The 23,059-nt window shown below is 49.8% G+C and overlaps 1 protein-coding gene across 2 annotated transcripts in view; it reads right to left on the bottom strand.

Annotated features, from left to right (window-relative positions):
- Positions 1-23,059, bottom strand: part of KIF22 (kinesin family member 22) — a 157,828-nt gene that overhangs the window by 44,983 nt on the left and 89,786 nt on the right. The window lies entirely within an intron of this gene.

Raw genomic sequence — 23,059 nt, 5'->3', positions numbered from 1 at the left:
AGGCTCTCTTAACGTCAAGGGTGTGGAGCATCCGCTCCGCCAGCGTCTCTGGGTTTTGGAAAAACACTGGCAACTCAATTGTCTGGTTCATATGGAATTGAGATACAACCTTGGGTAAGAATTTAGGGTTAGTGCGGAGCACAACCCTGTTAGCATGTACCTGGAAGAAAGGTTCTTGGATGGTGAGCGCCTGCAACTCGCTAACCCTCCGTAGCGATGTAATTGCTACTAAGAAAGCAACCTTCCAAGTCAGAAACTGAAGCTCACAAGAGTGCAGTGGCTCGAAGGGAGGACCCATCAGTCTTGTAAGAACCACATTGAGGTTCCATTCTGGAGCTGGTGGGGTCCTAGGTGGAATGACTCGAGTCCTTCCAGAAAAGCCTTGATAGCAGGGACCTTAAAAAGCGACAGGTGCTGCCTATTCTGGAGGTATGCCGCCATAGCAGACCGGTGAATGCGGATGGAAGAGTACGCCAAATTGCATTGATACAGGTGGAACAGGGAACAAATTATGTTTTGAATGGAAGCATCTAGCGGGTCAATACCGTGGTTTACACAGTAGACGACAAACCTCTTCCATTTAGCCGCATAACAAGCTCTAGTAGTGGGCTTCCTTGCCTCCCGAATGATGTCCATGCAATCGGGGGGAAGATTGAGGTAGCCGAACTCTAGGACTTGGAGCCAGATCGCCAGGTTGAGCTGTTGCGGATCTGGGTGCTGAATGTCGCCATGGCTCTGCGTCAGAAGGCTGGGAGTGAGATGAAGCCTTTGATGCGGTACCACGGAGAGTTCCAGAAACGTGGTGTACCATGGTTGGCGAGCCCACGTTGGAGCAACCAGGATGAGAGTCATTGAGTGCTGCCTGAGCTTGCGTGCCACCAGCGGTATCAGAGGTGCTGGGGGAAAAGCGTACGCAAATCTGCCTGACCAGTTCATCCACATCGCATTGCCCTGTGATTGCGGGTGTGGGAACCTGGCGGCGAAGCTTTGGCATTTTGCGTTCTCCTTTGTGGCGAACAGGTCTATCTCTGAATGACCCCACCTTTGGAAGTACGGCTGGAGTACTGATGGATGTATCTCCCACTCGTGCATTTGATGGCTGTGCCTGCTGAGCAGGTCCGCCATCTGGTTGTCCTTGCCCGGGAGATGCTCTGCCATGAGGAAGATGTTCCTCTGAATGGCCCACTTCCACATGCTCTGAGCCAGATGAGACAGCTGCGGAGAGTGTGTGCCTCCCTGCTTCTGAATGTAGTACATGGCTGTCATGTTGTCCGTCCGGATCAACACGACCTTGTTGCACAGATGTACTTTGAACGCCTTCAAGGCCATGAAGATTGGCATCAGTTCCAACACATTGATGTGCATCTTCCTTTGCTGTAGAGTCCATAGTCCCTGCACTGTGTAGTGGAGTACATGCGCTCCCCATCCCTGGAGAGAAGCGTCCGTCGTCAGGATAATCTGTGGCACAGGCTCTTGGAATGGTCGGCCCTTGCAAAGGTTTTGTGGATTCCACCAATGCAGAGAGTTGTATGCCCGACCGCTCACCAACACTAGGTCTGTCAGTTGCCCATGAGCCTGAGTCCACTGACGTGCTAGGCACTCCTGAAGCGGACGCATATGTAGTCTCGCGTGCGGGACAATGGAGATGCAGGAGGCCATCATGCCTATCAACTGCATGAACACTCGTGCTGGAAGCGAGTGTTGAGGTCTGAATCGTTGGATCAGCGTTTGGATACTGGCGATTCTCACTGAATTTGGCTGCGCAGTGGCTGCCAGAGTGTTTATCGTCGCGCCCAGATACTGTCGTACATGGGCGGGCTGGAGATGGGATTTTGGGTAGTTCAGAGAGAATCCCAGATCGTGCAGGAGATGAATGGTGCGGGACACGTGGTCGGCGCACTGCTGTTCTGTTTTTGCCTGAATGAGCCAGTCGTCCAGGTAAGGGTAGACGTGGACGTTCTGGTGTCGTAGATGCGCCGCCACAGTCGCCAGGCACTTCGTAAAGACCCTTGGCGCTGTGGTGACCCCGAACGGCAGAACCCTGAACTGGTAGTGCTGGTCTTGAATCGTGAATCTGAGATACTTCCTGTGGGAAGGATGCAGGGGGATATGAAAGTATGCATCTTTTAGATCCAACGTAGCCAGGAAGTCCCCCTGTTGAAGCAGAGGGAGTACCTGCTGTAACGTGAGCATATGGAAATGCTCCGAGAGAATGTATCAATTGAGGGGCCTGAGGTCCAGGATGGGCCTGAGGGATCCGTCCTTTTTGGGGATTTGAAAATACAGAGAGTAAACCCCTGTTCCCCTTTCTTGCAGTGGTACGAGCTCTATTGCCCCTTTTTGCAGCATGACCTGAACTTCCTGCTGCAACAAGTGCAAGTGCTCGCCGGACATAGGACGGCTTCTTGGAGGTATGTTTGGTGGAGTGGAAGTAAGTTCCAGACAGTAACCGTACTGGATAAGAGACTTGACCCACCTGTCCGTGATGATTGATTTCCATGCGGGCAGGAACTGCTGGAGTCTCCCCCCGACCGGTGTTGCGTGGTCGGGGGGCAGTGACAAGACATCACTGCTTGTTGGCGGTGGTGGACCTGGAGCTGTTTCCACGTCCCCTGCCTTTGATGTTGTTGCCTCTGTAGCCACCTCTACCCTTGTTGGTGTATGAGGTTTGGGTATTACTTTTATAATACTGTGTGGACTGCGATGCCTGACCCCTTGAGGTGCCTCTGGTATTGGAGCGGCGAAAGGAACCACCCCGAAACTGCTGAGACTGGAGGGCCCCCATAGACTTAGCAGTGTCTGTGTCTTTCTTCATTTTTTCCAGTGTCGCATCCACCTCAGGGCCGAACAGGTGGTCAGGATTAACTGTTTGGTTCAGGATGGTTGTTTGTATATCCGGTTTGAAACCTGATATCCTAAGCCATGCATGTCTTCTCAGCAACACACTAGTGTTGATTGCCCTGGAGGCTGTATCAGCCACGTCCAGCGCACATTTGATGGAAGCGTTTGTGATGAGCTTTCCTTCCTGAATTAACATTTCCCCTGCCTCCTTGTACTGGTCAGGCAAGTGTTGCAGCAGTGTTTCTAGGGTGTCATAATGAGCCCTATCGTAGCGTGCAAGTAGGGCCTGCGTGTTTGAGATTCGCCAAATATTAGCTGCCTGTGCAGCAATCCGTTTCCCTGAGGCCTCAAATATTTTAGACTCTTTGTCTGGGGGAGGAGCGTCACCAGTGGTCTGCGAGTTCGCCCTCTTGCGTGCGTTGGATACCACCAACGAGTCCAGTGGCAAGTGTCCCCTGATGTATGTTGGATCCGAGGGCGCTGCCTTATATTTTTTGTCAATGCGAGGATTGATGACATGCGTCCGGGTGGGCTCTTTGAAGACCTCAGTCGCGTGCTTTAGCACTCCCTTGAGCATTTGCAATGTCTTGACTGACTTTTCAGCCACTGAGAAAGTGTCAAACAAAAAGTCCACATCCACAGGATCTGAGTGCAGCTCGACATCATGGTTAGCTGCAGCTCGCTCAAAGCGTTGAAGGCTGCCGAGTCCTCCGTCGGTGAGGTCTTTGCAGCAAAGAGCTGCGGTTCCTGACCCGATTGCGGGTCGTCCGGGTCGCCTCCGGCAGACCAAGGCTCATGTTCCTCCTCCGGATCCGAGTACGCCGGATAGTTGTACTCGACCTACTCATCGTCACCATCCCCCGCGTTGGAACGCGTTGGCGAATGTTCTAAAGCTTGTGGAGAGGCCGGCTCGATCGGGGCCGAAGTACCCGCAGAATCCTTATTTTTGAGAGGAATACGAAAATGTTCCAACACCGGCTCCGTGGTGATTTTCCTTTTGAGGAGAGACAGTTTTCCGGTATTGGCGTCGATGATTACCTCTCGACGCTCTTCCTCCGCAAGCGGCTGAAGCCGAAGCTTCCACACCACCAGTGCCGCTTCGGGCGTCGACACCTGCTTCGAGGGCACACCCGCCCCATGCTTCGGAGCGAAAGCCTTCGGTGTCGACTTCGGCGGCAGGGTAAAGCGGATAGGCGTTTGCGCCTTTGTTGTGTGCTTCGGCACCACATCCCCTGGTTCGGGAACCACAGCGTCCTTCCGAATCCGTTGCAGGGACTCCGCGACAAGGCAGTGGAGGGCTTGACCGGCTCGAGCGATCTCCCCGAGTCGGGAGTCGGGTCGGCGAGAGGCATCGTCTTCGGAGCCGACACTTCACGGTCCTTGTCCCCGACGGGCGGAGCCGTGGAATCGCCTTGACGCTTCTTCGAAGCTTTCTTCGGGTCATCGACCTCGACCATCTTCGGCGCCGACGCGGCCGCGTCGGTCGACTTAGTCTTCGGCGTCGACCCCGAGGCCCTCGGGTCGGCCATCTTGGCACGGCTCTTCAGGTCGGCCATTTTGAATTTTTGGGAAGTCGACGCCTCCAGAGCCTTCTGCACCAGTGCAGCTTTCACTTTCGGTTTCGAAACCGGAGGAGTGGATCCCAATGGCTTCACTTTCGTTTTTGTTAACGGGAGTGGCGCCTTAGAAATGTCCGTGACCGGGCCCGGAGGCGGGGCTGCTGGACTAGTAACGAGGTCTTGGGTAAGGCCCGAAGGCGATCCCTCGACCTGGGCCGCATGAAGGGGGTTGACCCGAGTCAGTCTGGGGACGCTCTTCCTCCGAGCTGTCCCCCACGGTGGCAATTGCCCCATCGTCGTCCCCTACCTCGTCGCCGGCTTCGTCAAAGTCCTCGTCTCCCGCGTCATAGACATCCCCCTCAGACGCGGGGCTAGAGTCCGAAACCCGCATGACATCGTCGTCTTCAACAGATTCTTCGAAGATGTCGTCCGGCGGGGGCGCCGAGGTTGCCGATAACTGGGCCTGGAGTCTAGCGGCCCAACGAATCGAGAGTCTTCTTGCACTGGAACTTAGAGCAGGCCATACACCTGGCCTCATCATGGTCCGGTGACAAACATTTGTTGCACACAGGGTGCACATCGAGGTGTGAATACTTGGAGGTGCACACCGGGCACCTTTTGAACGGAGTCCGTTCCATGTCTGGAGCGTCGAGTAGGCCCGTCCGCGCCGAGAGCACGCGGATGGGTAGCAAGAGTTCGGAGCTGAGAACAGACAAAAACCTGAACGAAACGATACAGACGCCCAGCCTAAAGACCTTTTGGTCTCGAGTTAGAAAAGTTTTACAACTATCGATTCCGACAGAGGGAACCGAAACACATCCGAACCCAATGGCGGAAAAAAACAATCTGGGGATGGAGGCGCTGCCCATGCGCACTGTAGTCCAGGGGAGGAGCCACCTATCTCGTGATACTTAGAAGACTCTTCCAGGACAACAATGTGCAATCATCCCGACCCAACACTAGGCGGCGATCTATGCACAGATATGAATTCAGCAGCCCACATGCCTCGAACATGCTACTTACCAGTATGCATCTGTTCTTGGCATGTAGGGCTGCTGACATTCATATCTGTGCATAGATCGCCGCCTAGTGTTGGGTCCGGATGATTGCGCATTGTTGTCCTGGAAGAGTCTTCGAAGTATCACAAGATAGGTGGCTCCTCCCCTGGACTACAGTGCGCATGGGCATCCTCTCCTTCCTCAGATTGTTTTTCACCATTGTGGCAGAGATGGAGTGTAGTACAGTAAGTGATGACCATGCTAAGAGTAATTGAGTGCTGCAGCCGCTACAGGCGCCGGGGAGGAGGGCGGGCGATATAAATATCAGCAGCCCTACATGCCAAGAACAGATGCATACTGGTAAGTAGCATATTCCGTCGAGGCATGTGGGCTGCTGAATTCATATCTGTGCATAGAATATATAGCAGACCCTCCATTAGCGGCGGCTGCCCGTGCCAGCTGCAGCAGTCTGAAAAAGTGTTTAGAACAGCCTGCCCTACAGCTGCCTGCTGTTTGGAGTGCACATCTACGCAGTAGTGTTTTGTAAATGTGTGTATGGTAGACCATGTGGCTGCTCTACAGATTTCCTCTAAAGGAATGTTTCCAAGGAAAGCCATGGATGCCCCCAACTTTCGTGTTGAGTGGGCTCTTGGGGGAACCGTTAATGTGCGCTTAGTCTTTTGATAGCAAATCTGTATGCACTTAAAGATCCACCTGGCTATACCTGCTTTTGAAAGGGGGTTGCCTTTGTGTTGTGGTGAAAAGGCAACAAACAGTTGTTTTGTCTTTCTAAAATCTTTTGTCCTATCTATGTAGTACATTATAGCTCTCTTGACGTGTAGTGTGTGGAGCATTCTCTGCCACGGATTCTGGAAGAACACTGGTAGTTCTATAAACCACTTTAGGCAGAAACTTGGGGTTAGTGCGTAGTACCACCCTGGAGTGAATCTGTATGAATGGCTCCTGGATAGTTAGTGCCTGAAGTTCACTAACTCGTCGTAGCGATGTGATTGCTATTAGGAAAGCCACTTTCCACGTCAAGAATTGTATCTCGCATGAGTGTAGAGGCTCAAAGGTGGTCCCATCAGTCTGGTAAGGACCACATTCAGGTTCCATACAGGTATTGGTGGGTGTCTGGAAGGAATAACTCGTTTGAGTCCCTCCAGAAAAGCTTTGATGGAAGGCACTCTGAAAAGTGAGAGATGCTGCCTGTTTTGGAGATAAGCTGCTATTGCGGGTAAATGTATACGAATGGAAGCATAGGCCAGATTGCATTGGTATAGATGTAACAGATAACAGATGATTTTGTGAGTAGATGCATCTAGCGGATGAATGTCGTTGTTGGCACAATAAATGACAAACCGCTTCCATTTCGCCGCATAACATGCTCTAGTGGTGGGCTTTCTTGCCTCCCTTATGATATCCATACAGTCAGGAGGCAGGTTGAGGTAACCAAATTCTAAGACCTCAGGAGCCAGATCGCCAGGTTGAGCTGTTGCGGATCTGGATGCTGAATGTCGCCATGGCTCTGCGTCAAAAGCCTGGGCGTGAGGTGCAGCCTTTGATGCGGTACCACGGAGAGTTCTAGAAACGTGGTGTACCATGGTTGGCGTGCCCACGTCGGAGCAACCAGGATGAGAGTCATCGAGTGTTGCTTCAGTTTGCGTGCCATTAGCGGTGCTGGGGGAAAAGCGTACGCAAATATGCCTGACCAGTTCATCCATATCACATTTCCCTGCGACTGTGGGAATCTAGCGGCAAAGCTTTGGCATTTTGCGTTTCCCCTTGTGGCGAACAGGTCTATCTCTGGATGACCCCACTGCTGGAAGTACGGTTGGAGTACTGATGGATGTATCTCCCACTCGTGCATCTGGTGGCTGTGCCTGCTGAGCAGGTCCGCCGTCTGATTGTCCTTGCCTGGGAGGTGTTCTGCCATGAGGAAGATGTTTCTCTGAATGGCCCACTTCCACATGCTCTGAGCCAGATTAGACAACTGTGGCAAGTGTGTACCTCCGTGCTTCTGTATGTAGTACATGGCCGTCATGTTCTGTCCAGAACACCACTACCTTTTTGCACAAATGTACTTTGAATGCTTTCATTGCCATGAAGATAGCCATCAGTTCCAGATATGTAATGCATCTTCTGCTGTGCTGTCCATAGTCACTGCACTGTGTAGTGTAGTACATGAGCTCCCCATCCCTGGAGAGATGCGTCCGTCGTCAGTATAATCTGTGGCACAGGCTCTTGGAACGGTCGGCCCCTGCAAAGGTTTTGTGGGTTCCACCAATGCAGAGAGTTGTATGCGCGACAGGTCACCAACACAAGGTCTTTCAATTGTCCGTGAGCCTGCTTCCACTGACGTGCCAAGCACTCCTGAAGCGGACGCATGTGTAGTCTTGCGTGCGGGACTATGAAGATGCAGGAGGCCATCATGCTTATCAACTGCATGAACACTCGTGCTGGAAGAGAGTGTTGTGGTTTGAATTTCCGATCAGCAATTGCATGCTGTTGATCCGCACTGAATTTGGCTGTGCTTTGGCTGCCAGAGTGTCTATTGTCGCGCCCAAGTACTGCTGTACGTGGGCGGGCTGAAGGTGGGACTTTGGATAATTCAGTGAAAACCCCAAATTGTGAAGGTGAATTGTGTGGGACATGGGGGTGGCACATTGCTGGGCCGACTTTGCTTGGATAAGCCAGTCGTCCAGATAAGGGTAGACGTGAACGTTCCGTCTCCGTAGGTGTCCAGCCACTGTCGCCAGGCACTTACTTGGTAAACACCCTGGGTGCTGTCGTCACTCCGAAAGGGAGGACCTTGAACTGATGATGCTAAATGGTAAATCCGAGATATTTTCTGTGTGACGGGTGTAGTGGTATATGGAAATATGCATCCTTCAGATCTAGTGTTGCGAGGAAATCTCCCTGACTGAGTAACGATAGAACCTGCTGTAATGGGAGCATGTGAAAGTGTTCTGATAGGATGTACTGGTTTAGGGGCCTGAGGTCCAGTAGGGGTCTGAGGGACCCGTCCTTTTTTGGGATCAAGAAGTACAGCGAGTACACCCCTGTACCTCTTTGTTCGACAGGCACGAGCTCTATGGCTCCTTTTTGCAGCATGCTGACTACCTCCTGCTGCAATAACTGTAAATGCTCTGCGGACATAGGTCAGTGCCTTGGGGGTATGTTGGGTGGAGCGGATGTTAACTCCAAACAATAACTGTACTGGATTAGCTGCCTCACCCACCTGTCTGTAGTGATGGATTTCCAGACCGGCAGGAACTGTTGTAGTCTCCCCCCGACCGGTGTGATCTGGTCGGGGGCAGTGACAAGACGTCACGGTTGGTTAGTGGCGGAGGATCGAGAGTTGTGGTTTCCACGACCTCTGCCATTGGTGCCGTTTCCACGATAGCCACCCTATTTCTTGTAGGTGGTCTGCGTGCCTCCTTTACTGTATTGTGTCTGCTGGGACACCTGGCCTCTGGAAGCTCCTCTATTATTGGAGCGACGAAAAACAACCACCTTTGAACTGCTGCGACTGTAGAGCCCCCATAGACTTTGCAGTCTGTGTCCTTCTTAATTTTTTCTAAGGTGGTGTCCACTTCTGGGCCAAATAAGTAATCAGGGTTAACCGGCTGATGGAGTATGGTGGTTTGTATCTCAGGCTTGAAGCCAGAGAGTCTCAGCCAGGCGTGTCCTCGTAACATAACACTTGTATTAATCGCCCTGGCTTCAGTGTCTGCTGCATCTAGCGCACACTTAATAGATGCGTTTGATACAAGTTTCCCTTCATGTATTAGCATCTCTGCTGCCTCCTTATACTCTTCTGGCAAGTGTTGCAACAGGGTCTCGAGTGTATCATAATGAGCCCTGTCATATCTGGCTAAGAGTGCCTGTGTGTTGGAGATTCGCCAGACATTGGCCGCTTGAGCTGCCACCCTTTTTCCTGATGCTTCTAGCACTTTAGATTCCTTGTCAGGGGGAGGAGCATCACCAGTTGTTTGCGAGTTCGCTCTTTTACGAGCATTGGAAACAACCAGAGAGTCCAACGGTAACTGTCCCTTGATATACGTAGGGTCCACAGGTGCTGGTTTGTATTTTTTTTCTCAATTCTGGGGTTTACTACCCTCGCGGTCTCCTTAAAGAGGTCTCCAGCGTGTTTCAGGACACCTTTTAGCATGGGTAGAGTCTTGACAGTTCTGAGGTTGAGAAGGTGTCAAACAAAAAGTCCTCTTCAATAGGGTCAGCATGGAGCTGGACATCATGATTTTTTGCTGCCCTCTCAATAAGTGCATTAAACGCAGCCGTGTCTTCTGTAGGTGAGGTTTTAATAGCATAGGCATGACTGTCCGGGGCAGTTTTTGGATCCCCTGGGTCAACAGCGTCCGTCCAGGGTTCAGTGTGATCTTTTGGATCAGTGTCTACAGGATAACTAATCCTCATTGTCACCATCCCCTACATCCACATCTGAATGTGTGGGTGAAATAGGAGCAGGGTCTTGTCCATATGGTTGTAGAGGTTCAAAAAGGTGACGTAGCAGAATCCCTCTTTCTTCAATGGAATTTTATATGACTCCATAGGCTGTTCTGGTGCGATCTTTCGCTTGAAAATGGAAAGTCTACCAGTCTCAGCGTTGATGAATTGCCTCGACTGATCTTCCTGCAGAGTCAGTCAATGCTTGGTGGCCCCTTCCGTAGTTGTAGGCTTTGGCCCCATGGACACCTTTTTGGCCTCTTCGATGCCCGTCTTAGGGGCAAACGCCTTAGGTACCACTGTCGATTTACAAAAGGGGGTGGTGATGAACAGAGTGTCTGAATTGAGCAGACCACTCTTACCCAGTCCAAAGATCAGGGCTTGATCCATCACCGTTATTTATCTCACTGCCCCATCCCAGCTCAGAACCTGGCTATATGCAAATCAGTCTGTCCCTGGCCCAGTGCATCATGGGAACAGGGCAGACTAAACTACCAAGCCAATTCTTTACCAGAAAGGAGACAAGCTACCGGGGACCGGTTTCTGGCATTTCAGCCGTCTTCGGCCCGGCTTGCTTGAATCCTGATGGAGCAGTGAGAAAGGGACTCATGTCTGAGTATACCCTGCCACACCTATAGTGGCCAAAATCGATTTACAAAAGGGGGTGGTGATGAACAGAGTGTCTGAATTGAGCAGACCACTCTTACCCAGTCCAAAGATCAGGGCTTGATCCATCACCGTTATTTATCTCACTGCCCCATCCCAGCTCAGAACCTGGCTATATGCAAATCAGTCTGTCCCTGGCCCAGTGCATCATGGGAACAGGGCAGACTAAACTACCAAGCCAATTCTTTACCAGAAAGGAGACAAGCTACCGGGGACCGGTTTCTGGCATTTCAGCCGTCTTCGGCCCGGCTTGCTTGAATCCTGATGGAGCAGTGAGAAAGGGACTCATGTCTGAGTATACCCTGCCACACCTATAGTGGCCAAAATCGATTTACAAAAGGGGGTGGTGATGAACAGAGTGTCTGAATTGAGCTTAATTCAGAGACTCTGTCCCTCACCACCCCTTGTTGTAAATATTTTTGTCCACCCTAAGCGTGGAAGGGTATTCTCAGATGTGAGACCCTTGCTCATTGCACCATCAGGATTCAAGCAAACCGGGCCGAAGACGGCTGTAATGCCAGAAACCGGTCCCCGGGAGCTTGTTTCCTTCCCAGTGTAAGAATTGGCTTTTGTAGTTTGGTTTGCCCTGTTCCCATCATGCACTGGGACAGGAACAGACTAATTTGCATACAGCCAGGTTCTGAAACTGGGATGGTGCAGTGAGCTAAAAAACGGTGTTGGATCTAGCCCTGATCTCTTGACTGGGTGAGAGCTTTCTGCTTAATTCAGAGACTCTGTCCCTCACCACCCCTTGTTGTAAATATTAGGTACCACTGTCGGCGGCAGTGTGAACTTAATCGGTGTCGATGACTTCGGAGGTTTACTGACTGGCTTCAGGGGTGGAGTGGCCTTCGGTCCGACAGCAATAGCCTTCTCTTTAATGCGTTGCAGCTAGTCCGACACCTGCTTCGTAAAAGAGGCGGATGGCTGTGTTAACTCGACGGGGTCTTCAGAGCCACTGCTAGTCGTGGACTCGAGGTCTTTACTGCCCTAAGCCTTGTCGAGTCGATGTTTAGGATCGAGAACGTTCTGAGTTTCGAGTCCCTTGTTTGTGTCTAAGGCCTTCGGCGTCGACTTCTTCGGGTCGATGTCCTTGACCATTTTCTTCGGTGCCCCGGCCTTCGGCTCGACACCCTTTAGCGACCTCACCGGGTCAATAACTCTTCTGTTAGTCGGTGCCGATGGTTCAGAAGCCTTTGATCCGACCAAAGTAATGCGTACTTTCGTTTTCGATATAGTTTCTGGTGCTTTCGATTTGTAGACACCGATGCTTTTGGTTTCGATTGTTCAACCGATGGCTCGTTGGAAATGTCCGTAGCCGGGCCTTGAGGCGAGGCTGTAGAACTATTTGTTTGATCTCGGGTAAGGCCATGTGGCGATCCCTTGACCTGAGCCTTATAGAGTTTTTTTAGTCTCGGCCCCCGTACCAACGGTTGGGCCTAGCTCCTCGCTAGAGCTATCTTCCACGGCCCCAAAGGCCTCATCGTCGTCTCCTACCTAGTCGACGGCATCTTCATTATCGACCATTTCCACATCTGCGTCGTAACTGGAGTCGATCTCCGATGCAGGGTGAGACAGGTTCTCTTGAACTTCCTGCTAGACTCCCTCATCTTCCTCGGCATCGAAGATATTCACCGGGTCAGGTGCCGTCTGCTGGGCCTCCTTTCGCGCTGCGTGTTGAAGGCGAATCGTCTTCTTGGAGCGGAACCAAGAACAAGCCATACAGCTGACTTCATCGTGATCCGGAGACAGGCACTTGTTGCACACCGGGTGGACATCGATGTGAGGATACTTGCAGTTGCAAACGGGACATCTCTTGAACGGGCTCAGTTCCATAATGGATCGTCGATAAGGCCTCTGGCGTCGACCCGGCCTTTAGTGCTGAAAAGCCATGCAGCGCTTGACGTCCGGCTCGAGGATAGAGCTGGAACAAGTACTGGGCACCGATCGCAATGACAATACAGACGATAACTAAAGGCCTTTTGGCCAAATATAAAGTTTATCGATTCCGAACTGGAGTTAACAAATATACATCCAAACCCAATGGCGGAAAAACAACAATCTGAGGATGGAGAGGATGCCCATGTGCACTGTAGTCCAGGGGAGGAGCCACCTATCTCGTGATACTTCGAAGACTCTTCCAGGACAACAATGTGCAATCATCCGGACCCAACACTAGGCGTCGATCTATGCATAGATATGAATTCAACAGCCCACATGCCTCGAATGTATAAGTTACTTCCTGTCATTAACAAAGCAGATTCCTCACCTTGTAAATATTCCCCAGGCGTCCGGCTGGATCCAGAAACTTTAAAAGCAGTTCTGCTTGCCAGGAGGTGGCAACGTGCAGGTCCTGAAGGACGAGCAGCGTTCCATATAAGCATAGACCATGCATGCTAACATTTCTAGGCTGCTTACGCCTTCTGAACCAGAGTCCATTAGCAGATTGGCCTGGCCAGTGTGCAGATGTCCAATACTGGCACTGATATGAAAAAAAGAGTACAGTTCACAGAAGGTTGTTTAGTAAGGGGTAGATTCTTACCTGACTGTAGTTTTGCAGTTTGAAGAATTTTCTGGATTTACATGCCGTGCATTATTCCATCTAGTGGTTGGGTAGGCCCGGGTGGGTGTGGGGAGCGCGAGAGCGGACCCAGTATATAGATAGAGTCACGCAGCACGACGGCTGGTTGAACTTTGCAATTGTATTGCAACATCATACAAGTTCGGACAGAAGTCAATACGGAGTCTGACATTACAAGTGATCAACAAGGCAGAAGCAGATGTGGGTCATGAAGCAGGATGGAGTTTGTAACACAAGGCAGTGGCTCAGTAACTGGTTCAGCAGGAACAGACATTGCTGGTGAAGGACCTAACAACGTTAACCTGACTGGAGACCCCTTTGGGTCCATAGGGCCCCAAAGGTACACTACAGGGAGATGGAAGCACACTACAGATGTGCAACATGGCTGCTTTTGAAGGCCTCAATCTGGTGAGAGATCAGTGACTGCCTAGGAGATTCAGAGAATATAGATACCAGCTAAGGGATCAATTATGTGGCTGGAGACATTGAAGTGAGATTTACATTGTGGTTCCTCTCATCTGAGTAAGAATGGCATGACTGGGTTGAGTCCCACTTTTTTCCCTTGTGCTTGGACTTTCTGGATGACTGAGCAAGAAGCTCAGTCACGAAGTGGATACAGGAGTTTGCCCAGGAGCAAAAACTATGCGAAGGCTGCGACTACTACTTGTGACCTCTTGTGTGCAGTAACTAACAACTTCATCTCTGTATTTCAGATACCGTATGGGCGCATGAGGGTTCATGGACAGTCGTGTCCTAAGCCCAGACACTAAAGACTGCAATCCACATGGGACAGATTTTTAAGTAAGCCTGGTCACTTGCACATAAAAATAATAATTTACAGACTTGTCTGGTTAAAAAATAACAAATAGTTTACCTGTCGGTGTAGTTTTGCAGCTGGAAGAACTGTTCTGGATTCACTATGCTGTGCATTATTCCGCTATCTAGTGGTTGGGTCCGGAATTGTAGTATTTTTTGGGGGGCTGTTGGTGGGCGTCGACAACGTAGTACCATTTGGTGTCTCAACGTCGACTGACGTCCTCCGGAAGCCCCACCTTTGGTAGCCATCTTCAAATTCTTTGTCTTGTTTCCATGTGTCCTCCTTGCTTTCTTGAATGTGCCCGGGGTGCTTCTTGTAACGTCTGTTCTGTGTGCTTGTGACAGTTGTATAGCTTGTGCTATCCATGTTGCTATTGCGTTTTTGGTTACTGGTCTTCCCACAAAACTTTTTGCAAAGAATACAAATAACTGCTTAGTTTTCCTGTATTTTTTAGTTCTTTCCACGTAATACGGGACTGCTCTTCTTGCATCAAGTGTGTGTAAATACCTTTCTGCTTTGTCCTTTGGATTTTGAAAGTATATTGGTATCTGTATACTTAGATTTATGTGGAATTTTGGCATGAATTGTGGGTCTGTCCTCATGGCGATTCGGTTACCATGTATCTGAAAGTATGGCTCCGGTGGAGTTAGTGCCTGCAGTTCACCAACTCTACGTAGTGAGGTTATTGCCACTAGAAATGCTGTTTTTATTGTAAGCATTTACAGCGTTGCTTTGTGCAGTGCTTAGAAAGGTGCATTCATTAATTGTGCTACAACAATGTTCAGACTTCATGCTGGTGCTGGTACCCTTTTTGGTGGTGCAATTCTCTTTGCCCCTTCCATGAATTGTTTGACCACATGCAAGGTGAAGAAGCTCTTTACTGTTTCCCCTCTTGTGTACGCAACAATTGCTGCCAAGTGTATTTGAGCACAGTTGCTCGTGATCTTTGACAGTCCTTTTGCAACATACCATAGTGCGTATATTTTCCATTTTGCTGTATAATATTTTCTTGTTGGTTTTCTAGATTCTCTTAGATAAGCTATAGTGCTTTCAGGTAGTTTTAGATGTGCCAATTCTAAGTTTTCAGGAGCCATGCCGCTAGGCTTAAGCTCCCTGGTTCTGGGTGAAGTACTCTCCCGTTTTGAATGGGAAGCAAATCTTTTCTTCTTGGACTGTTGTGCCTTGTCCCTTGTGAAACTTCTATTAGTTCCGAGAATCAGGTCTGTCTGGCCCACTGTGGTGCTAGGAGAATCATAGTCATCTTGATGATTCTGCACTTGCTGGCTGATCACCTTGTTCAGCAATGGTATTGGGATAAAGTGTATGCAAATATCGTATAGTTTACCTGTCGGTGTAGTTTCGCAGCTTGAAGACTTTCTGGATTCACTATGCTGTGCATTATTCCGCCATTTAGTGGTCGGGTCTAGAATTGTATTTCCTTTTTTTCCCCCCCATGGCTCAGGTGGGCGTCGACATACCACCATTTGGTGTCTTGTGACGTCGATGCACTTCCTCCTTTGGTTGCCATCTTTAGATTCTTTTTTCCGCCGTTGGGTCTGGATCGACAGTTAAGGAGCACCAAAACTTGAGAAGAATAGACGAAAATCTACAAGATCAAAAGATCACCGGAGAACATACCGGAGTAAGAGTCACGTACAGAGGATGACGAAAGAACATCGAAAACTTCGATGTTTCTTCAGAGAATGTGCACACAGTGGTATCCCTGGGCACGGTGATGGACAGAACTCCCTTTAAATTCTGCGCAAACTGCCACTACAAGTATACGCAGAAGGACCAACACCCAGTTTGCAATCTTATTTATTTTAAAAGTTTTATATAGCGCAGGCTAGACCCGGAGGTATCAGAGCGCTTTACATGAGAATCAGATCTAAGTTACAGGTTACATCGTTACAAAGGTACAAAGGTTAAACAGTTCTAAGAGCATGGCAACATAGTTACTTGTAAGGTCGAGAAAAACAATAAGCACAAAATACGTAAGGGGAAAAGAAGGCAAGGTGAGATTCAGGGGAAGTAGACAGATAAAGAAGGTGGTAAAGGGGAGGGTGAGAGACATACCCTAGGGAGAAGAGGGGAAGGGTGCAGGGACACAAACCGGTAGACGAGTCAAGGCAACGTCCAAAGTCCAGTAAGCTGTGGTCCCAAGGGAAGTGGTATCCCTTCCCTATCTCTATTGCGAGAGGCTCCCTTTACGCAGTGGACTCTTTCAAAAAGCCTCTGAGACTCCAAGGCCTACAAACTGGATCCTTCCCAAACAAGGGGAGAGGGAGTGCTTTGGCAAGGGGTGCCATACCATACCTCAAGTGTGAGTGGCTCCCTTTGCACAGTGGACTCACTCAGCGGGTTCGCTGAGACTCCAGAGTATAAATATTGGATCTTACCCCAACTAGGGGAGAAGGAGTGCTTAGTCAAAAGGGCACAACGGACAGGGAATAGGCAGAGTAGCAGGCAAGGGGAGAGATTCAGGGGAGAGAGGATAGGGGCTAGGGAAGAGACAAATCAGGAGAGACTAAAATAAGTCTGCTTAAAGACAGACTGGGTAGGTGACGACCAAGGAGGGAATCCAAGGCCCATCTCCTCTATAGCTAAACCAAGTAGCTCCATCGGGCATCAGACAAAATAGTTCAGTCTCAAAACATTGAGAGAGGAGGGAGAGAGTGAGGATGCGGTAGAAGACGAAAGGAGAGACAGGAAGTGCAACAATGTGGTTCAACAATATACTTGAAGAAGATCAACAAGAAACATTAAATCAAACCATCCGCAATAAAAATTAGGGGAGGAGTGAAAGGCGAGGGAAAGAGGGGGGGTAGGGAAGGAGAGGGAGTGTGGCTAAGGGAAGAGACAACCATAGAGACTAAAGGGAGTCTTGTCTAAAGTTCACAGAAAAACAGGGTGGGGGCAAGGGCATCAGAGGACAGAAGCTGGAAAGAGTCAGATCAGAGGGGGGGGGGGGGGGGGGGGGGGGGGGGAGGAAGGTTGCATAAGGTTTGAACAGACAGAGGCACGTAACTCCTGCCTGGGGGCTGTATTGTCTTGTTGGAGAATGCGGGCAGTGAGACTGTTCATCTCCGATGGGTGAAAAAGCTGTCCTTTTTGTTTCTAAGCTTGTGGCAATTCCTGTGGCAGTCCTAGGAGGGGGTATTCAGTTCAACAATGAGGCCTCGCCGGACCCCTCAGCCAGGGAAGCGCCGCTGCAGGGGATATATGGGGGGCCTCGGCTCACCTGATGTCCATGGTGTTGTGAGCGCTTCCAGGGGGGCTGCTGTGTGCCTCCTCACTGGAGGCGCTCCACGGGTGCCATCTTGGGGTCAGGCGGGCTGAGTTTGCCGAGTCCCCCAGGAGGATGGTGATGAAACAATGACCGGTGGCAGGCTTCCAGGTCTTGGTCACCGCGATCAGGTGCCCCCTCAGATTATGGTGTCGCTGCGTGGATCGCCGGGGTCGGGACTCTGCCCGGGAAGACGGCAGCTCGGTGCAGTCAAAATGGTGGGACGCGCCTCACCGGGACCTCAGAGTAGTGGAGAAGACGGGACCGACATGGGAGGGCCTCTTTGGAGCGGGCCTCCGCCGGCCCCGTGATTGTCGCGGGGATGACTGCTGGTCAATGTGGGGCTTTTTAGATGTCCAGGGGAGTAACCACAGGTCTGGCTCGGAGAGCTTAATCTCTGTTACAAATGCCTTCATGTAGCTTAACTGGGAGTAGTATCCAGACAGAATCCTGCCGCTAGACTATCGAAGCGAGGACTGCAATGCCTGCGCTGCATTCACACCAACAACCCTCAGAGTAAGAGGCAAAGAATAGCAAACTACAGTATGCAGGGGCCAGGGACACCTTCGCTCTCAGATTTGGTACTCTCCAGTGGAGAGGAAGACATCGGCAGAGGACGCCATAGCCATAGAGGTCGAAAAGAAAATGCCAGAGGTAAGAGTCGAACCCCAATCACTCCACTGATACTTGCAGAAGTGAGTCAAAGTCCTCAAAAGGAGCATTGCCATTGAAACACTATGTTTGCAACTGCATCCAAGGACAAACAGCCAGTCGGATCCTTCGAAAAGGACTCAGACGGCAAAACCCAAGAAGAGGGAAAGGCGTCGAAGAGCAGCCACGAAAGGGAGGCTTCAACGTCAAAAAATGAAGGCCTGAAAGTGGCTACGGCTTTGACAAATGCGAAAACTAAACCAAAACCCCTATGGGGAAAAGCGTACGCAAATATCCCTGACTAGTATATCCATAGCGCATTCCCTAGTGGCCAACTGCAGGGTTGACTGGATGTGAAGTGTTGACATTTTGCATTCTTGGATGCTGCAAATAGGTCTACCTGTGGGGTCCCTCACTTTTTGAAAAACTTCTGGACTTCGGTTTGGTTCAGTTCCCACTCGTGGGATGCTTCCGTTTGCCTGATCAGCCTGTCCGCTTCTAGATTGTCCTTCCCTGGTAGGTGTATTGCTAACAGATCTATTCCGTTTGGGATCGCCCATCTCCACATCTTCTGTGCTAGATTTGAGAGCGACCGAGTGCGTCCCTCCTTGCTGGTTGATGTAGAATCTAGTTGTGGTGTTGTCTGTCTCAACACCTTTTTCCCGTATAGCTCTTTTTGAAAGGCTTTCAAGGCTACCACCACTGTTTTTAGTTCCAAAATATGCCCCTTCTAGTATAGACGAGTCTCCTTTATTAGAGCGGTTATCTTTTTGTCGTTGGGGAATGCTTTCCCCAACGCAGTGTTTATATCTGCGCCCAAACAACTTCTTTCATCTTGGTTCTACGGATGATTTTTCCTCTAGTATGGAAAATCCCAGCTGGACTAGCTTCTTCATCACTTGTTGAATATACTGTTTGCATAGGTTGTATGAGTTTACTCTTACCAGCTAGTCGTCTAAGTAGGGGTAAACATGAATTCCTTGTCTTCTCTGATGTGCTGTGACTGCTGCCAGGCACTTTGTGAACACTCTTGGCACTGATTTTAGCCCGAAAGCTAGCACTTTGAACTGCCAGTGTTCTTCATTTAAGAGTTTGACAAACCTTAGGAAACGCTTGAGTTTTCAGTTTAGCGGGATGTGTAAATCCCACGCATTTTATAAGTCGTATAGTTTACCTGTCTGCGTAGTTTCACAGCTTGAAGACTTTCTGGATTCAATATGCTGTGCATTATTCCGCCATCTGGTGGTTGGGTCCGGAAAGGTTTTTTTTTTCTGGCCCAGGTGGGCATAGACACCCCACCATTTGGTGTCCTTCGTGACGTCGACGAGGTTCCGGTGGAAGATTCCACCTGTGGTAGCCATCTTCAGATTCGTTTTTCCGCCGTTGGGTCTGGATAGTTACCTAGGAGTTCCAGAGTTTTGGAAAGGAATTCGAGCAAAATCGAAGATATTCGATGGAGTCAAGTTAACTGCACCGGACTACAGGTTAAGTACCTGGAGCGACTCTGGAGAAGTTATTTTACACACAAACAGACGCTTGACAGAGAATGCACTTTAAGGGGGTTCCCAAAGCACGGATATGGACAAAACACTGTTCCAAGTTTTGCACCAATTGACACCACAAGTATGCACAGAAGGACCAGTATCTAGTCTGCAACCTCTGCTTGCCGCTCGACCACATAAGCGAAGACTGCAACGCCTGCCCAGCGTTTACACCCAAGACCCTCAGAATAAGAAAGACAGAGGATCGAACCATAACATGCAGGGGCAGGGGCCACCTCTATTGCTACGAGACCTGGGCCTCTCCAGTGGAGAAGAAGACATCGCCGAAGGGCCCAAGGACTGCATGGTCGTCGAGGTCCATAAGAAGACGTTGAATGAGGTATGGGAGTAGTCAACCCCTAAAAATCCAAGCGACGCTTTAAAGTGAAGCAAAGGCCCTGAGCGACACTTGCAAGGGTGAAGCTAAGTCCTCGAAAGGAGCTCTGCCATCGAAACACTCGACGAAAGCAACAGCCTCCAGAGACAGTCAGCCGAGCGGATCCTTCGAAAAGGACTCATTCGGCAAAAAGCCCCGAAAAGAAGTTAAAGGTTGCCCTCGAGAAGGACACCTCGGCATCGAGGAAGCAGGAAGCGACATTGCCGTCCTCGAAGAGAAGTGCTCCACCCCACGACGCCAAACATGCCGCCGAGATGGAGAGAAAGAAGAGAAGGCTCGAGGCCAAAATGGCGAGCATCCTACAGCTTAAGAACTTAGACGACAAGATGAGTGTATAAACCACCCCACTGAAACCCGTGGTCGAATTCGAAAGGTAAGACGAAGACGCAGAACCACCAAAAACAGCAGAACCAGTCTAGGAACTGGGGGGAAGAGGACTACTATTTCGAGGGAGAGGGCGACTAAGATCTGCAATCCTACCGGGACTCGACGTCCTCGGAGGTACAAGACGTGAAATGGCAAGATCTCAACACCGAATCGCCGGAAGGCGGCGTAGACACTTACCCTTTAAGGCCTTCAGCGCCAGACGACTTGGGGGATCTACAACATGGTAGTGCAGAAAGCTGCACTGACTTATGGAGTGAAAATGGAGGAGGAGAAGCCGCCCAAGGCATGTTTCCTCCTGGAAACTCTGCCTCAGCAAACCAGAAGCCCATTTCTGCCCATGCTCACCAGTGTGCTGGACCAAGGGAGAGAGGCCTTTAAGAAGCCAGCAGTTTGCAAAGCTGTGACAAAGAACAGAGAAAAAATACAAACATTGCTCACAGGACCCTGCATACATCCAGGGGTCAGTGCCAGCAGATTCCATAATTACAGCAGCGGCTAGGAAAAGGGCCAATGTTCCCACAAATACTGGACCACCTCCAGACAAGGAGTAGGAGGATGGATCTCACAGGTAGAAAGGTTGAGAGGAATGCAGCAATACAGTGGTGCATTGTGAACTCCAACGCCCTGCTCAACAGGCACACATACCAACACTGGGATTAAGTGGGCCAGCTTCTAAAGCACCTACCGGATCAGTACCAACAAAGAGCTGCTCACCTGGTAGAGGAAGGAAAGAACTTGGCAAACGCATGCCTGAAATCAACACTGGATGCTGCAGAAACATCTAGCAGGCTAATGATGATGATAGGGGTGACAGAGAAGACACATGGCTGAGAATTGCAGGATTCAAGCCGGCGGTACAAAGCAACATCCTAAACACACCCTTCAATGGAGAGCAACTATTTGGTACACTAGCGGATGACAATATGAGACAGCACAAGAAGGACAACGAAACAGCAAGGTCCATGGGAGAACTGCAGTTCAGGAGGATGAGAAGAGGCACAGGTAATCTCCCCTCTGCAACTGAGGTAACACTTCTTGTAGTGTAGTCATTTTGAATCTGTGCTTTGGCCAACTTGTTTAGAAATCTTAAGTGTAATATTGGCCGTAATGATCCGTCCACAAATTGAATTAGGAAGTATGTTTAATATATTCCGCTGACCTTTTCCCTGTGCGGTATGCGCTCTATTGAATGTTTTCTCTGAAATTCCGTCACCTCTTTGACCAGGTAAGATGGCTCTTTTGAATGTCCTTTGCCTTGGCCGTTTGAGCGGCGGCTGTCTTGTTAGCTCTATACAGTATTCATACTGTATTATGTTCAGAATCCACTTGTCTGTAGTAATTTCTTTCCATTTTTGTTGAAAATGTGTTAGTCTGCTTCCTACTGGAGTGGTATGTTGGAGGAATTAAGTTGGTCTTTGTTTGTTTGTACTGACACTGCTGGTTTGAGAGAGTACCTCTGTGTGTGCAGTCACTTGCTAGAGGTTTGTGGTCCACCCCTTTGTGGCGGACCTCTGCCACGGGACGCCCTAGAAAGGACCCTCTTCCTTGAAATTGCCAGCCTTGTTCAAGTCCCTGCTGTGCTCTGGTTCCCGGCATGGTATGTTTGCTGGTAACCTTGGTGTGAGGTAGTAGGTTGTTGTGTACCTCTCCCCGCTGGTGGTCTTAATGGTGTGCCTCTACGCATACATCTGAACTGCAGGGCTCCCATGGACATTGCGGTTTCGTAGTCCTTTTTTTAGTCGATTTAGTTTGTAATCAACCATCGTTGCAAATAATTGTTCGCCAGTCAATGGAGAATTAATTGTGTTGCTCTGCACTTCTGGCTTAAAGCCTGATATTCCAAGCCATGTGCTTCTTTCTGTTATGCCAATCATTTGCCTGCTTGATGTTTCGGCCGCATCAAGGGCTGACTTCTAACATGTGTTTTGCAATATTTTTGCCCTCTTCCACCAGGTGGCTTCCCCTTTTCTGGAAGTGTTCTGGTAGGTTTTATAACAGTTCCCTACCTCCTCCCAGTGTTGTACGCATGCCTGTTGAGCAGAGCATTCGAGTTTGCAAGGCACAATTGATTTGCTGCAGCTCTCTATTTTCCTTCCTACGAGGTCCATCCTTTTACTCTTGGTCTGGAGGTGCCCCCAGTGTGGTGGGCAAATTGGCCTTTTTCTTGCTGTTGAAGCAATGATAGAGTCCGCTGGTACTGATCCCCCAATGTATAATCTTTATATTTTTTCTCAGCTCTTGCGTTATGGCCTTGCAAACAGCAGGATCCTTGAATGATTCTTTCCCCTGGTCTAAGACACTAGGTAGCAATTGGTTCCTAGATTGTGTAGGCATCAGTGTTTAAAAAAAAAACAGGCATGAGGTTACTCTTCCTCTAGCTGAGCCCCAAACGTTTCTGCAGCCTTCTTTATTACCCAATTGTACATGCCAATGTCATCAGGGGGTGAAGGCCTCAAAGGATAGGCCTACTGACTGACTACTCTGCGTCAAGGTCTTGCCATTGGAGCTCTTGAGTCAGAGTTGGACAATTCTGCATAGGCTTGTCTGTCCTGTTCAGCATCTTATCCCGAAGTAGGAATCTTCCTAGATTATTTTGGGGGTTCTAAGTGGTATGGGATCTTTGGCAACCCTTTGTGTTGTTTCGGTTTCAGTTGATATTAGTGCAATCTTGCATTGCTTCAAGCTTTTGTCGAAATCTTTTTTTGTGCTGGAGGATATTCACCAATTAGACTTCGAGCCTTCTCAATATGGGCCTCGTGTGTTTCGGCGTAGAGATTGTCTGCTTTTTGTTTCTAGACTGATGACACAGGGGCGGTCGTTGAGATTTGCCTCGGTCTATCTTTTTTCAACGCAGAAGCGTCCTTTTTC

This window comes from Lissotriton vulgaris, unplaced genomic scaffold (genome assembly GCF_964263255.1).
Source record: "Lissotriton vulgaris unplaced genomic scaffold, aLisVul1.2 SCAFFOLD_1510, whole genome shotgun sequence".
Classification (NCBI taxonomy): Eukaryota; Metazoa; Chordata; class Amphibia; order Caudata; family Salamandridae; genus Lissotriton; species Lissotriton vulgaris.
This window is presented reverse-complemented; position numbering and strand designations above follow the sequence as displayed.